This window comes from Pongo abelii, chromosome 6 (genome assembly GCF_028885655.2).
Source record: "Pongo abelii isolate AG06213 chromosome 6, NHGRI_mPonAbe1-v2.0_pri, whole genome shotgun sequence".
In the NCBI taxonomy this organism is placed as follows: Eukaryota; Metazoa; Chordata; class Mammalia; order Primates; family Hominidae; genus Pongo; species Pongo abelii.
This window is the reverse complement of record NC_071991.2, coordinates 78,465,202-78,482,081: the sequence shown is the minus strand read 5'-3', so window position 1 is coordinate 78,482,081 and position 16,880 is coordinate 78,465,202. Positions and strand designations below refer to the sequence as shown.

Sequence of the window (16,880 nt, the reverse complement as noted above, 5' to 3'; positions counted from 1 at the left end):
AGGCAAATGTTGAGCCTTTTAAAACCCCGAGGTCAAAGCATTAACTCGAGACATGTCCATTGCTAGTGTTCACTGCAACCTACAGTAAACTGAGCCCATAGTCTATGCACAGTTAGGAGGCCACTCTACTCTTTTCCATTGCTGGTCCTTAGACCAAGGACAGCAATGACAGGGGTAGAAGGGAACAGCTTGAACTCAACGTTCCAGATTTATCAGTAGGTACCAGCTCCTCAGCTTGGGAACGTTCCTAACAATATTCCTGGAAAGCAGACAAATAAATGGAACCACTGGAAAAGCCACAAAGCAGAACACTTCAGTGTATAGACTGAAAGGCTCATTTCACTCTAGGCAAGATTAATAACATGAGATCTATATTTAGCCATATTCCAGGGAATATTTAAATTGCAGGGATAGAGACAAAATTCCAGAAGTATTCAAACAGAAACAACAACAACAACAACAAAAAAAAACATTTTAATTGTAAAGGAATAAAAAAATCAAACTGGGCTGGGCCTGCAATGCTAAATGGCAGTAGCCAATGAGGAAATGTTGGGGGATCATGAGCTCAATGTTTGTGTTCCAGCTACTGTTGCTGCAAAACAAAGAAACCCAGGACGTGGTGGCTCATAGCAGCTTGTAAATAAGCCTATCATGGTTCTCTGATGGAGTTCACTGATTCCTGTTCACTTTTCTCTTCCACTTCAAAACATGCTCGGATCATACTGTGGTCAAAAAGCAAATCAAAGCCACCAGGTTGCTCATGCCTTATCAGCATTTTAAAAAGCTGCATTGTGTCTCGCTTCACAATGTGAAATTTGATCACTTTTACGCAACTATTTCATGGGTCTGAAAAGTGCTGTGTATCCCTAAGAAGCTTTCTAGGGGAGGGTCTTGTTATATTAATTGTTGAATAAATCTCCCTAAAAATGAAAAAAAAATTAAAAAATAAACAGTTAGATAGAAGGAATGAGTTCCAGTGTTCAATAGCACAGTAGGGTGACTGTAGTTAACGATAATATATTGTATATTTCAAAATAGCTAAAAGAGAATATTTGAAATGTTCCCAAAACAAAGAAATGATAAATGTTTAAGGTGATGAATATCCTAAATACCTTGATTTGATCATTACACACTGTATATGTATATCAAAATATCACATATACCTTATAAATATGTGCATATATTATTTATCAGTAAGAAATAAAGTAAAAAATTACACTGTGGGGAAAATAGGTGTGGAACCAGATAGTAGTGATGTTTGCACATTATGAATATAATAAATACCACTGAATTGTAAACTTAAAAAATGATTACAGGAGACTAGGTCACATAGCAGTTAGTGCTGCAGATGCCTGACCCACACTGCCTAGGTTCAAATCCTAGTTCTGCCATTTATGAGCTGTGTGAGGCTGGGCACAGTGGCTCATGCTTGTAATCTCAGCACTTTGGGAAGCTAAGGAGGGAGGACTGCTTGAGGCCAGGGGTTAGAGGTTTCAGTGACTTATCATCATACCACCATATTCTCAGCCCACATGACAGAGCAAGACTCTATCTTTAAAATAATGTTTTTAATATATGAGCTGTGTGACCTTGAACAAGTTATTTAACCTCTCTGTGCTTCACATCCTTCAACCATAAGGCATCATTGATAATCAAAGCATCAACTTCTTATGCCAGTTATTCTGAGCTAAATATTAATAGCACCCCCTTCAGTTCGAAAGAGTCCCAGTTCAGAGAACGAATTACATGGTCATTCAACTCTCATTGATCCACTCTTGAAGATGTTGCCAGACCAGAGTAGAGAGTATATTCTACATAATCACAAAATGTAAGGCACTCAAAATTTTTACAAGAAATCTAATAACAGTTCTTTAAAAAAAAAAAAAACTACGTGAACTTTAGTATATATACACGAGGGGTTATTCTGAAAACTTGAAATGGGAGCACATAAAAATGAAATTCATGTCCTGAAGAATAATGTTCCTTTCAAAAGAGGCAACAAATATAATAGAAATATTTTATAACAAATATTTTATAAAGAAGATAAAAACAACTAAATGAAATATGACCTAATGCTGGTAGTTGTCCTTGGAATAGAAGGTTAGAAGTGCTTGTTTTTTTCTTTTTTTATATCTCTACAGTTCGCAGTTATTTTACAGTAGGCACAAATTACTTTTATAATCAAAAAGATTTTTTTAAATGATCAGACTGACTCACAAAAAAATCAAAACATATTTGCAGAATCAAGACATACTTAAAGTGATTCAGAAAGGCTGAACATAAAGAGACAGCAAAGGTATACTAGGAAAACGCAAACAAAAACTGGAGATTGGGTTATCTGGTAATGTAGAATTTAGACCAGAAAACATTAAACAAGATAAAAAAGGACTAGTTTTAATGCTAAAGGCTACAATTTACAAAAAGCCATAATATCTTATGCAACCAAATGACATACAAATAAACTTCAAAACTCAGAAGCTACAGGAGAAGCAAGAATAGACAAAAACTTAGGTAATATCATTTTATTTTCCAAGTAAACATGGCACACTAATAAAAATTAACTGTGTATTAACTCATAAAGAAAACCTTAGGCCAGGCATGGTGGCTTGCGCCTGTAATTCCAGCACTTTGGGAGGCTGAGGCAGGTGGATCACCTGAGGTCAGGAGTTCTAGACTAGCCTGGCCAACATGGTGAAACCCTGTCTCTATTAAAAATATGAAAAAAAAATAGCTGGGCGTGGTGGCACGCACCTGTAATCCCAGCTACTCGAGAGGCTGAGGCACGAGAATCACTTGAACCCAGAAGGCAGAGGTCCCAGTGAGCCGAGATCGTGCCACTGCCCCCCAGCCTGTGGTCAGAGTGAGATGCCATCTCAAAACAAACAAACAAACAAACAAAAGTTTCATAAGTCTCATCAAAGTAAAGATAATCAAAAATGTTATCTAATCACAATGTAATAAACCAGAATTCATAATAAAATTTTAAAACACCCCTCTATCTAGAAATTTTAAAACTTAGTATGACATAATTCTTGGGTCAAAGTAGAAACAAACAGAAATTTCAGAATTTCTAAAAATATTTATACAAATACTACATCTCAGAATCTATGGAATATAATTAAAACTGTAATCAAAGGAAAATTAATAACTTAATTACTGAATTAAGTTATTTACTTACTGACTTAAGTTACTTAAATAAATTAATGACTCAATTAAATATCAATTAAGTCAATTAAATGAAATAAAAATTAACTAGATATCCGACTCAAAAAGTTAGGAAAAAAAACAAGAAAGCAACTACCTCAAAAAACCAGAAGGAATAAATTGTTAAAAGCATAAAAATATTAGTATAAATAATTTTCAGTGAAAGAAGGTTATGTGTAAACCAGATTAAAAAAATAGAAAAGCACTAGCTCATCACATCGGAAAAAAAAAAGACTCCAAGCACATATACCCAAGATAAAAAGTTGCAATGATGAAGTAACCACCAAATACAGAATATTAAAAATTATAACAGATTACTTGCACGTATACCAAAAAACTAATAAACACATTGTCACAAGTAATTTTCTAAGAAAACTTAATATATCAAAACTAACCCAACAAATATTATTTTCAAGTTGTTTAAATATATCACATTTTACAGAAGAAATAGCAAAAATAGAAAACTTATCCCTAGCCCCATGAAAGCACAAGGCCTACAAACTATACTAAGAGAACTATACCAGCCTTCAAAGAATGGATCATACCAATCTATTTTAAATGTTCTAAAGCATAAAGAAGAAAAAGAAAACTCCAAGAGTTTGAAGTGAGCATAACATTGACAACAAAACCTAATAAACATTATTGCTTTACACACACACAGAAGAAAATCATGGACCACTGGCACTTACAGCAATGCAAAAATCTCAAATAGAATATTAGCAGGCAAAATCCAACAGAAGCCTTCTAAAAATATATCATGACCAAGTGGGGCTTACTGAAGAAATTAAAGAGAAAATTAATATTGAAAAATCCATTAATATAAAATTCATCATATTAAGAGGTCAGGGGAAAAAATCACTTGATCTTCCCCATAGATGCTAAAATTTATTCAACACAGGTATAAAACTCTTCTAATGAAACTTAATAAACTACAAAACAAAGCATATTTCCTTAACATGAATTTATGTTTACATATATATTTCAAATGCAGTACATGTATCCTAGCTGGATATGCCTTGAAAATAAGGAATTTATAAAATCATTCTAGAAATTATGTGGAAATTTAAATATGCGTGCAATATTAGATGACGCTAGGAAAACATTGCCAATTTTCTTAGTTTTGATAACAGTGTTGCAGTTATTTAGGAGAATGTCCTTATTCTTAGGAAATCCATACTGAAGTATTTAGGAACTGAAGTGTGATGATATCTGAAACTTAGTCTAAATTATCCTACAGAATAAAAGTATACATGAAAAATATTAATAATTGTCATATTTGGATGGTGGCTATAGAGATGATCATTGTACTATTCTTTCAACTTTTCTGTGTGCTTGAAGATTTTCATAATAAAATATCAGAGATTAAATGAAATTTATAAAAATAGTAATGATAGAAACTTTTCGATATAGTTTCACTAACTATTCTAGTTAGACTCTTTTGTTTCCAAAGATCAGAATCCCACTCAAGTTACCTTAAGAAAATATTTTTTAAAGATACAGGTGAATCGGACCTAAAATTGGAATCCCACGCTCAAAGGACATTCAGATGGCTCTAGGAACTGCCTGCTCTCCCAGTGGCCAGCTAAGGGACCACCTCATTGCTCTCTCTGGGTCTCCACTCTCCTCAGTGCTTCTACTGCCTTCTCACCTCTCTCAATAGATTCCCTTTGCTATCTTTAATTTCGGCTGCCCTCACCCAGCAAAGTTATACATGGGCCCTTTCACCCATCAGCCTCACTCCTGGAAATCTAGCTCTGGCATGTTGGCAAAAAACACCAAATGATATCTACACAAAGCTATTCATTGTAACATCATTTGCATAAGCACAAAGCTGAAAACAACCCAACTTCCATCAAAAGGTGACAGATTAAGTAGACTATTATACATGCAATGATGGAAAACTGTGTAACTATAAGAAGTAATGAGAACAATACATACTGATATGTAATGATCTTTAGGTTATATTGTAAAGGGAAAAAAGCCATGTATAGTATCCTACCTCCAGTATTTTACTTTTTGTGTAAAAAAAGAATAAAAATATATAAATAAACATATTTATTTATATTTTCATAAAGAAATAATGAAAGGATAAACTGAAAGCTAATTTTTAAAAAATGCTTCACTATAGTGGGAGGGAGAAAGTAGGATGAAGGAGCCAAGGACAGAAGCTTCCCTAGATGTGCATTTGGCCAGCTTTCCTGGAGTCTGGGCCTGTAACTGGCTGTCAGCACTCTGCAGGCCAAGCAGGGCACAAGATTTAGCCCAGACTGAAGGGAGGAGAAAGAGACTCCAACTCTCCATGGGAAGTGCAACAAACAATATATGCGGCCAGCTTTTCTAAAAGGAGGACAGCCAGACATGATGTGCTTCATAACAGGGCTTACTAAAAAGTTATAGAACAGTAGCTATAAAGTGATTTTGCCTTAAAAATTTCACTTGAATGTCTAATGAAGCCTCCAACTCTCAGTTTCTAGGCAATATAAGGGATAGAAGGCAACGTTTAACTGTTAAAAGGTTAAAGAAGCAATCAGCCAAATTCAGAATGTGAGAAATTCTGTAGGACCAAACAACCAGAGGGAGCTGTCACGGAATAACCAAATGTAATATGAAGGTTTGGTTTGGATTATAACTCAAACTAACTGTAAAAAGACATCATTGAGACAACTGGAGAAATCTGAATGTGGACTGGGTATCAGTCAATGTCTAAAAATTACTATTCTGTAAAAACATTGTTTTAAAAAAAATTTTATTTAGTATTTAGAGATGAAATAACATGGTATCTGGGATTTGCTTTTAAAATGTAAGAGAAGAAAGTGGAGGTGGTAAATGAAATAAAATGAGCAAAATGTTGATGAAATTGTTCTTAAAAATACTATTTTTTTGCATCCTTCAGCTACCACCATTAACTTTCCAAGCCTCTTGATGTTACTTAGTTCAAACTCCCTGAAGAGTAAATGTAATTAAGTCAGCTAAGCCATAGGCCACTGGCTGGGGTCTGTGACTGAGCTATCTTTAGGTTTACTGTCAGCTATGGACTGAATGTTTGCATCCCCTGAAATTTACATGTTGAAATCTAATCCCTAATGTAATGGTATTAGGCAGTAGGGCCTTTGGCAGGTAATTAGATCATAAGAGTGGAACCCTGAAGAAAAATGGGATTAGTACCCATATTAGGGGCTACAGAGACCACAGTTATCCTCTTCTACCATGTGAGGACACAGCTAGAAGGTCTACGAACCAGGAAGGCAACCCTCTCTAGACACTGAATCCACCAGCACCTTGATCTTGAACTTCCAGCCTCCAGAAATGTAAAAAATAAATTTCTGTTGTTTATAAGCTACTCAGTCTATGGTATTTTGTTATAGGAGCCCAACATACATTGCCCACTCACCCCGGGTCCAAAAAAACTGGGAAAAGTAGGTTACAAACTAAAAAACTTGATCCCCTGAGCCTGTTTCTTCAGCAAGGATTGACGACTAGGGCAATTCCACAGAGTTAAAGAAGCAGAGGGGAGCAGGCACACTAATCAGCACCTCTAGTGCTATCTTCTTGAGAGTGGGAGGAGCTGATTCTTTAATGGATGAGCTTCACATGCATTTCAAAACCAACAATAACATCTTTTTGACTCATAAACTTCTCATGAGTCCCACATCTATTTGCCTACCATCTCCTTTGATTGCTCATTGTTACAAGAAATAAATGGGGATCAGGAGTTAACTATCATTTCTTTATAATCAGGGCAAGTGGCCAAGTGATTTACCCAATGAACCGAGCAATTGGTTCTAGGGGAAATAAATAAATTTTATTTTCTATATCAACTAGACTGCATCTTCAGGGAATTGTGCAGCATTGAAAACAACTTTTAAACTACCTAATAATTATCTGTAAGCATCATCTCCCCTTTAAAAAAATCTTTTAGACTTTCCCATGGAAAATCTACATTGTCAGCCCAGACGGATGTTGGAATAGCAGGAAATAGGTTGGAGACTCAGGGAAAAATCTGCTTATGAAAGGCCTTAAGAAGCAGGCTAAGGGATTTAGAATTTGTGGCTTTGCTGAAAGGGATCACCATGAAGGTAAAATTCATAGAAAGGCAGGGTTAATTCAAAAGAGAGAGACTTATGAAGACTGGGAGACCAGCTAGGAAGTTCAGTAATAAAAGCCTGTTCACCAAAGGGGCAGCTGAAATGTAGATGATGCACAACATCTGAAAGATATTCCAAAGGGAGAAAGAATTTATTTTAATGGCCCTGGAGTTTGGGAAGGGAGCAGAATAAAAAGTCAAAGATGACTTGAGAGTTTCTGATTTGGAAGACTAAAATGTATTGATATCCCAGACAGATGTGGAATGATACGAATGGGAACAACAGAAGCAAGGCAGCCATTTAATCAGTCCCTGATAAGTAAGAGTTGAATGTATTTTAGGGTGAGGAAGACACCTTGTAGCCAGCCATGGTGGCACCTGCCTGTAGTCCCAGCTAGTCAGGAGCCCAAACAGACACTAAGGTGGGAGAATTGCTTGAACCTACGAGTTGGAGGCTGTAGTGCCTGGGCAACAGAGTGAGGCCCCATCTTAAAAAAATAAATAAATAAAAATCGTGAAAGCAATACATAGAATATATACATAGAAAATTTTCCAATTCCTTTGTGATATGGTTTAGCTGTGTCCCCACCCAAATCTCATCTTGAATTGTAGCTCCTATAATCCCCACGTGTTATAGTAGGGACCTGGTGGGAGGTAATTGAATCATGGGGGCAGGTTTTCCCATACTGTTCTCATGTTAGTGAATAAGTCTCATGGTTATCGAATAAGATCTGATGGTTTTACAAAGGGCAGGTCCCCTGCACATGCTCTCTTGCCTGATGCCATGTAAGATGTGCCTTTGCTCCCCCTTCACCTTCTGCCATGATGGTGAGGCCTCCCCAGCCACATGAAACTGTGAGTCCATTAAACCTCTTTTTCTTTATAAATTACCTGTTCTTGGGTATTTCTTCATAGCAGTATGAAAATGGGCTAATATACTTTGTAAACAGCTATTTAATTGTAGAAAAGGTGGAATTCAGACAATTTTCATTATTTTGGGAAGATAATCCTGGGCACAGAAAATTAATGTTAATTTATTAATACCACATAGAGCTATACACGGCTGGGAGTTTAGAATATCTGTAAAGTTATTTAATCGTTCTTGCATTTACTTCATGTCGTTGCTTCTAAAAGCTTTACTAGTTGTCTAATAATCTTAGCCATGGGAAATTTAATACAATTTCCTTTACTTTAAATTATACTTATTGTAAAATGTTTTAATTACCCCTACATGATAAAATTTAACTGATAATGGAAATCATTCCCAGGTTTGAAATGTGCATATTTGACAGCCAAGTTATTATCATGGTTGATGCTATTGCTTGTGGAAAAAAACAGCAATCTAAATCCACATGGAAGCCAATACATCATATCCTACTGTCAGCATCTTCAAACAGTGATAATCCAAGGGAATTGTAGGCTATTTGCCAAGAGAAATCACTCTAAAGGTATACCTAGCTCTCTACTTCTGAAAACACATATACCTTGTTGTAATTTAACCATCATCTAAAAGCTAACTCCTTTAAATTGCTGATAGGTTTCTCTAATCCAGTAGCTTTCAATCTTGACAGCACATTGGAATCTCATGAAGAAGTTTCAAAAGTATACTAATAGATATCTAACTCTCGTCTCCTCCCTCTTTCTAATCTAATTGTTCTGGAGTGTGGTTTGAGGATCAAGATTTTTAGAAGCTCCCCCAGTGATTCTAATGTGCAGACAAGGTTGAGAATGTCTGCACCATTTTCTTAACGATTGTTTGAAAGTTCAGATTTCCTTCAGCTTTTTAAATATTTCCTAAAGTTATAATAAAAGCCTTATTGGAATATACCACTGGTATAAGGAGAAATAATGTCAGAGGGAATCAAACAGAAAAACAAAGCAAGGGGGTATGAGGAGTCGTTTTTCTAGGAAGTAGGAGAGCACTTGAGGGAGAAAATTGTTATTTGGGGAAATTATTTAAAAGCTTTTTATGGTGGGGTGTGGTGGCTCACGCCTATAATCCCAGCACTTTGGGAGGCTGAGGCGAGCGGATCACCTGAGGTCAGGAGTTCAAGACTAGCTTGGCCAGTCTCCACTAAAAATACAAAAAAAATTAGCTGGGCATGGTGGTGCATGACTGTGGTCCCAACTACTCAGGAGGCTGAGGCAGGAGAATTGCTTGAACTCTGGAGGTGGAGGTTGCAGTGAGCTGAGATCATGCCACTATACCCCAGCCTGGGCAACAGAGCAAGCCTCCGTCTCAAAATAAATGAATAAATAAATAAATAAGCCTCTTTAGATGGACAAAGCGAGAACAAAAGACTACTTTGTATGAGAAATAATGAGTCTTAAAGTGGTTGAAATTTTCCAGCATAATGAGGTAAAAGATGATTCCTTTTGGCAGAAAAGCTGTTTCCTATAGGTTTTGTTGTTGCTTGGTTGGTTGCTTAGCCAATACGTATGGTATTCTTAAGTGAGCATTTTGCTTATTTCTTCTGGCAGCTGAGAAAAGGTTGTTTATTTGTTTGGTTGGTTTGTTTAGAGAAGGACTTTGGGAAAAGAGAAAGAAGAAATTAGGAGACAGCCTTTGAATGACCTCTAGATTCATGCCAATAGGTCAGATCCTAAGATCTAAAGAGAAACTTCCATGGTAGGGTTTGGTTGCTGGAGCTTTGAAACAGCAAATCGAATTTCTTTCTTTTCCATGTTGGAATGTCCCCTTGATTGTACATCTAGGCCTTCAATAAAGCTTTGCTGATAATCACTACTACCTATTGTCTAGCTTGCATTGGTGTGGTCTTAGAGAATGAAGAAAGGGAGCTGTGCTCATATTTATAGCAAATTGGGTCAGCCTGCAGTAGCAGAAACAAAACATCAAAAGCCAGGAACAGCTATTGGGTGAGAGGTGACAAGCGGCAATCCTATAAGGACTTTATTGAAATTTTCTGCAGTTTTACAGGAAGAAAGCTTAAGATGTTCTGTTTAGAGATGAAAGTAACCAATAACTTCAGAAAGTATAAATATTCAAGGAATATATGCCTTTATCTAATAGCCTAGTTCATAATTGTAAATTTATTACAGCTGAGAACACTAGCACTCCTCATTATCCATGTTGTTTCTCTTCTTCCTGAGAACTCCCCTAAACAACATCTTCTGCCCGCCTTACTACTATGTTGGGCCATGTGATTGGAGTCCAATTAATGGAAAGTGAGCAGAGGTATTATAAAACACTTTCAAAATGGACTCCTATAACTTCTCGTATAATCTTCATATTCTTTCCCTTCACTCATTAGGCAACTGAATGCAGAGGTTCCAGTGCAGAAATTTGAAAAGAACTTATAGGATGATAAAGCCACTAGATGAAGGAGACTGAGTACCTCAATCATTAAAGAAACAGCTGCCCCTCACTATTTAGGCTATGAAAAATATAAAAACACTTATTATGTTAAGCACTGAGATCTGTGGGTTGTTTATTACAGCAGCGCTAGCAGCTACTTTTAATTAACCTGGCAATATACTAACTGATTACCCAAATCCAAAAGTCCCATTCTGTACAATCACTCAAAAGAAAAGAAAAAATTATTCTAAAATTCATATGGAACCAAAAAAGAGCCTGAATAGCCAAGGCAATCCTAACCAAAAGAATAAAGCTGGAGGCATCACACTACCTAACTTTAAACCATACTATAGGGCTACAGTAACCAAAATAGCATGGTACTGCTGGTACAACAACAGACACATAGATAAATGGGTCAGAATAGAGAACACAGAAACAAGGCCACACACCTACAACCATCTGATCTTTGACAAAGCTGATGAAAACAAACAATGGGGAAAGGACTTCCTATTCAATAAGTGAACATCACTGGCTAGCCATAGGCAGAAGATTGAAACTGGATCCCTTCCTTACACCATATACAAAAATCAACTCAAGATGGATTAAAGACTTAAATGTAAAACCCAAAACTATAAAAACCCTGGAAGGCAACCTAGACAGTATCATTCTGGACATAGGAACAGGCAAAGATTTCATGACAAAGATGCCAAAAGTAATTGTAACAAAGGCAAAACTGACAAATGAGATCTAATTAAACTAAAGAGCTTCAGCACAGCAAAAGAAACTGTCAATAAACAGACAACCTACAAAATGGGAGAAAATTTTTGCAAACTATGCATCTGACAAAGGTCTAATATCCACAATCTATAAGAAACTTAAAAATTAAACAAGCAAAAATAAATAACCCCATTAAAAAGTGGGCAAAGGACATGAACAGACACTTTTCAAGACATATATGTGGCCAACAAGCATATGACAAAAAGTTCAACATCACTGATCATTAGAGAAATGCAAATCAAAACCACAATGAGGTGCTATCTCATACCAGTCACAATGGCTATTACTAAAAAGCCAAAAAACAACAGATGCTGGTGAGGCTACACAGAAAGGAAAATGCATAGTTAGTGGGAAGGTAAATTAGTTCAGTCACTGTGAAAAGCAGTTTGGCAAATCCTCAAAGAGCTAAAAACAGAACTACCATTTGATCCAGCAATCCCATTACTGGGTATATACCCAGAGGAATATAAATCCTTCTATCATAAAGATACATGCACATGCATGTTCATTGCAGCACTATTCACAATAGTAAAGACATGGAATCAACCTAAATGCCCATCAATGGTAGACTGAATAAAGAAAATGTTGTACATATACAACATTGAATACTATGCAGCCATAAAAAAGAATGAGATCGTGTTCTTTGCAGCAATATGCATGGTGCTGGAAGCCATTATCCTTAGCAAACTAATGCAGGAACAGAAAGCCAAATACTACATGTTTTCACTTATAAGTGAGAGCTAAATGACGAGAACACATGGACACATAGAGAGAAACAACAGACACTGGGGCCTACCAAAGGGTGGAGGATGGGAGGAGGGAGAAGATCAGAAAAAATAATTATTGGGTATTAGGCTTAATACCTGGATGACAAAATAACCCTCATGACATGGGTTTACCTATATAGCAAACATGCACATGTACCCCTGAACTCAAAATAAAAGTTTTAAAAACTTAATAATTTTTTAGTAACTCAAATCACACAAACAAGGCTTTCTGACCATAATAGAAATAAAATAGGAAATCAGCAAATAAAGAAATGCTGGAAAATTCCCCAAATACTTGAAAACTAAATCACATACTTCTAAGAAACCCACAGGTCAAAGAAGAAATCAATAGGGAAATTGGGAAGTATTTTGAACAGGTGACAATAAAAATACATTTCAAAATTTATGGTATAGTGTTAAAGAATTACTTAGGGATCATGGGTAGGAAGAATCAATATCGTGAAAATGGCCATACTGCCCAAGGTAATTTATAGATTCAATGCCATCCCCATCAAGCTACCAATGACTTTCTTCACAGAATTGGAAAAAAACTACTTTAAAGTTCATATGGAACTAAAAAAGAGCCCGCATCGCCAAGTCAATCCTAAGCCAAAAGAACAAAGCTGGAGGCATCACGCTACCTGACTTCAAACTATACTACAAGGCTACAGTAACCAAAACAGCATGGTACTGGTACCAAAACAGAGATATAGATCAATGGAACAGAACAGAGCCCTCAGAAATAACGCCGCATATCTACAACTATCTCATCTTTGACAAACCTGAGAAAAACAAGAAATGGGGAAAGGATTCCCTATTTAATAAATGGTGCTGGGAAAACTGGCTAGCCGTATGTAGAAAGCTGAAACTGGATCCCTTCCTTACACCTCATACAAAAATTAATTCAAGATGGATTAAAGACTTAAACATTAGACCTAAAACCATAAAAACCCTAGAAGAAAACCTAAGCATTACCATTCAGGACATAGGCATGGGCAAGGACTTCATGTCTAAAACACCAAAAGCAATGGCAACAAAAGCCAAAATTGACAAATGGGATCTTATTAAACTAAAGAGCTTCTGCACAGGAAAACAAACTACCGTCAAAGTGAACAGGCAACCTACAAAATGGGAGAAAATTTTCACAACCTACTCATCTGACAAAGGGCTAATATGCAGAATCTACAATGAACTCAAACAGATTTACAAGAAAAAACAACCCCATCAAAAAGTAGGAGAAGGATATGAACAGACACCTCTCAAAAGAAGACATTTATGTAGCCCACAGACACATGAAAAAATGCTCATCATCACTGGCCATCAGAGAAATGCAAATCAAAACCACAATGAGATACCATCTCACACCAGTTAGAATGGCGATCATTAAAAAGTCAGGAAACAACAGGTGCTGGAGAGGATGTGGAGAAATAGGAACACTTTTACACTATTGGTGGGACTGTAAACTAGTTCAACCATTGTGGAAGTCAGTGTGGCGATTCCTCAGGGATCTAGAACTAGAAATACCATTTGACCCAGCCATCCCATTACTGGGTATATACCCAAAGGATTATAAATCATGCTGCTATAAAGACACACGCACACGTATGTTTATTGCGGCACTATTCACAATAGCAAAGACTTGGAACCAACCCAAATGTCCAACAATGATAGACTGGATTAAGAAAATGTGGCACATATACACCATGGAATACTATGCAGCCATAAAGAAGGATGAGTTCATGTTCTTTGTGGGGACATGGATGAAATTGGAAACCATCATTCTCAGCAAACTATCACAAGGACAAAAAACCAAACACCGCATGTTCTCACTCATAGATGGGAATTGAACAATGAGAACACATGGACACAGGAAGGGGAACATCATACTCTGGGGACTGTTGTGGGGTGGGGGGAGGGGGGAGGGATAGCATTAGTAGATATACCTAATGCTAAATGGCGAGTTAATGGGTACAGCACACCAGCATGGCACATGTATACATATGTAACTAACCTGCACATTGTGCACAGGTACCCTAAAACTTAAAGTATAATAATAACAGTAAAAAAAAAAAAGAATTACTTAGGGAAACTTTTAGCACTTCACATTATGGTTATTTCCTCAGTAGATCTATAGCCCATTTCTTCAACTCTGTTCCTCTCTTCCTCATTATCTTCTTTCTGCACATGTGAGGAGGGAAACTATGGTTTGATCTTCCTTGTTCTCTTACTAGTTATAATTTCTCCATTAAATTAACATGTATTGAGAAACTACTGTGGGCCTATAGTGCTGGCTCAGAGTAGGAGCTTTACAAATATCTACTGAATAAATAAATGAGGTAATTTCAATTTGGAGACAAGGAAATAAAAAAAATAAAGAGAACTTGCAGCTCCATTTTCTATTGCTAAATCAAAACTTTTTTTTTTTGAGATGGAGTCTCACACTGTTGTCCAGGCTGGAGTGCAGTAGCGCCATCTCGGCTCACTGCCAGCTCTGCCTCCCAGATTCACACCATTCTCCTGCCTCAGCCTCCCGAGTAGCTGGGACTACAGGCGCCTGCCACCATGCCTGGCTAATTTTTTTGTATTTTTAGTAGAGACGGGGTTTCACCGTGTTAGCCAGGATGGTCTGGATCTCCTGACCTTGTGATCCGCCTGCCTCGGCCTCCCAAAGTGCTGGGATTACAGGCGTGAGCCACCACGCCTGGCCCTAAATCAAAACATTTTATATTTAGGTTCATACTACTCATAAGATTGATCTTCATTTTCCTCTCTTAACAGTCCTTTCAAAAGAGTAAGTCATAGAATCACAAATCTAATCTGGTCACATCAAATGCATAAGTCTTCTCTAGCATCTCCAATAAGATCTGTCCAGCTTCCTCTGAACACCTCCAATAAGACTATTCAATATGTGAATTGAAGAGTCAATTCAATCTGTTAATTTTCTAGACTCATGGTAGTACAATGATTTGCATTTACCTTTCCAAACTGAATTGTAATTCTGATAAAAATATAAACATAATCTCTGGTACTGGGTTTGAGTTCTTCTAGCTCAGGTGACCTGTCTCCATAACCTACAGTCATTTGTAGAAAGGCAAAGCTATCTTCACTCAGTTATTTCAACCTCAGAAGATGGGATGTATCTCCAAAACTTTCATTTTCTCCCTTTTTAAACTTACTAGAAAACACCTTATTTAGATGCATCACCTTCAACGTGTTTGCAATTTTATCTTCCACACACTCTTGATATGCAAATTCCATGAATGTACAACTCTGAAAGCATATATTAACCCCTTTAGAAGGTAAAGCAATGCCCAATGACCATGGAAAAAAATCATTCTGATCACATTCCCATTTCCCCTTTATTGTTTGGTGAAGACTCATCCTTTGAGTCCACCTTAACATGGTTCCTGTTCATTTCTTTTGACCATTTTAGTGGACTCTTCCTAGACTTCTACAGCTCCACTATATCTACCTCAGATTTGCATACACTATCCAAGAACTTACATAACAGGAAGGTGGTGTTTGCAGTTTGACTTCCATTACCTTTTTGATGATTCCTTCCATTTGGACTGCATCATTTGTTGTCTGTATTCCAGAATGTATCTTGCCAGTGCCTGCAAAGAAAAATCAACCATTACTGCTACATCCTGTTCTGGAGCTAAAACTTAGAGAACAAGTTTATCATATTCTAAGCATATTTTAGAATCTAATTTTCCAAGACATGTTCCTCGATTTGGTCACAACAATCAAATTTTGTTGTTAAATCCTCGTCACTATTCAGTATTTTGCATACTCAAGTGAAGTTAATTTTATAACTCTTCTGTGTTCCATGTCTCGTTAACTAATATTTTAAACGACATTATATCAAGCATGTAAATTCAGTCCTCTCCCCTAAAGGCAGTGTGTGACTCTTACTAATTTTTATTAGAACACAATAAACCCTGCAATTAATATAGCACTTTAGACTCCTGGGTAAAACCAACACCTTGTATTTGGAATGACAAGTTAATAATCACTGCCATCTGCAGGCAACAAAAAAAACCCTCTGGTTTATACCAACTTGTTTGATCAAAGGCAGTTTCAGGTGAACAAAATAATTATATTTCCAGGAAACAATGCACGAACAGATAAAAACACCCTTGTCTATTTCCTGCCCTCTACATTTGCATTGGTGCAAACAGCACACAGAACAATCAGAAAAATAATATTGAGCAAAAGCAGTTGCACTGGCAACCATGAGGTCACAATCGTTGCTAAAGAATACAGAATGAGAGCATGATGAAATGGGAGAGGTATCCCCACTAGCATTTTTTTTAGCATCACTAAGATTATAACTACTCTCAGTTTACAAGTCCAATTAATTAATTCCAACCCCTCTGCAACTCTTTCTGAGCAAATCAGTAATTTAACTTACCTGATAAGTCAAATTGATAACCAGTCACCTGTCTAGTGTCCTTACTCAACTCAAGCCTATGTTATCTTGACAGATTGGATAAAGCAATTTAAACCTTATTAAAGCAAAGGTTTGATGTATTCCATCCAATCCATTACGTGTACATATATAAATACACTGTGGAAAAAAATACTACCACGTCTCCGCTGGAAATGTGTTTTGATACAATGTTTTCAAGAAAGAGTATTTTTTAAAAATGTCTTTGGATAGTCTAACAGTTTGTCTCAATGGGAGCTGCTATTGGTAGTCAGGAGTAACAATTCTTCATTGTTCTGTACA

General features: G+C 36.6%; 1 long non-coding RNA gene across 1 annotated transcript in view; it reads right to left on the bottom strand.

Annotated features, from left to right (window-relative positions):
• LOC129060395 (uncharacterized) overlaps positions 1-16,331 on the bottom strand; it is a 109,304-nt gene extending 92,973 nt beyond the window's left edge. Inside the window, exons 1-2 of the long non-coding RNA XR_008527080.1 lie at positions 16,209-16,331; positions 15,692-15,762 (exon numbers count right to left, since the gene is read on the bottom strand). This is a non-coding gene — a long non-coding RNA (uncharacterized LOC129060395). The remainder of the gene's footprint in view (positions 1-15,691; positions 15,763-16,208) is intronic.
• Between the last annotated feature and the right edge of the window lie 549 nt (positions 16,332-16,880).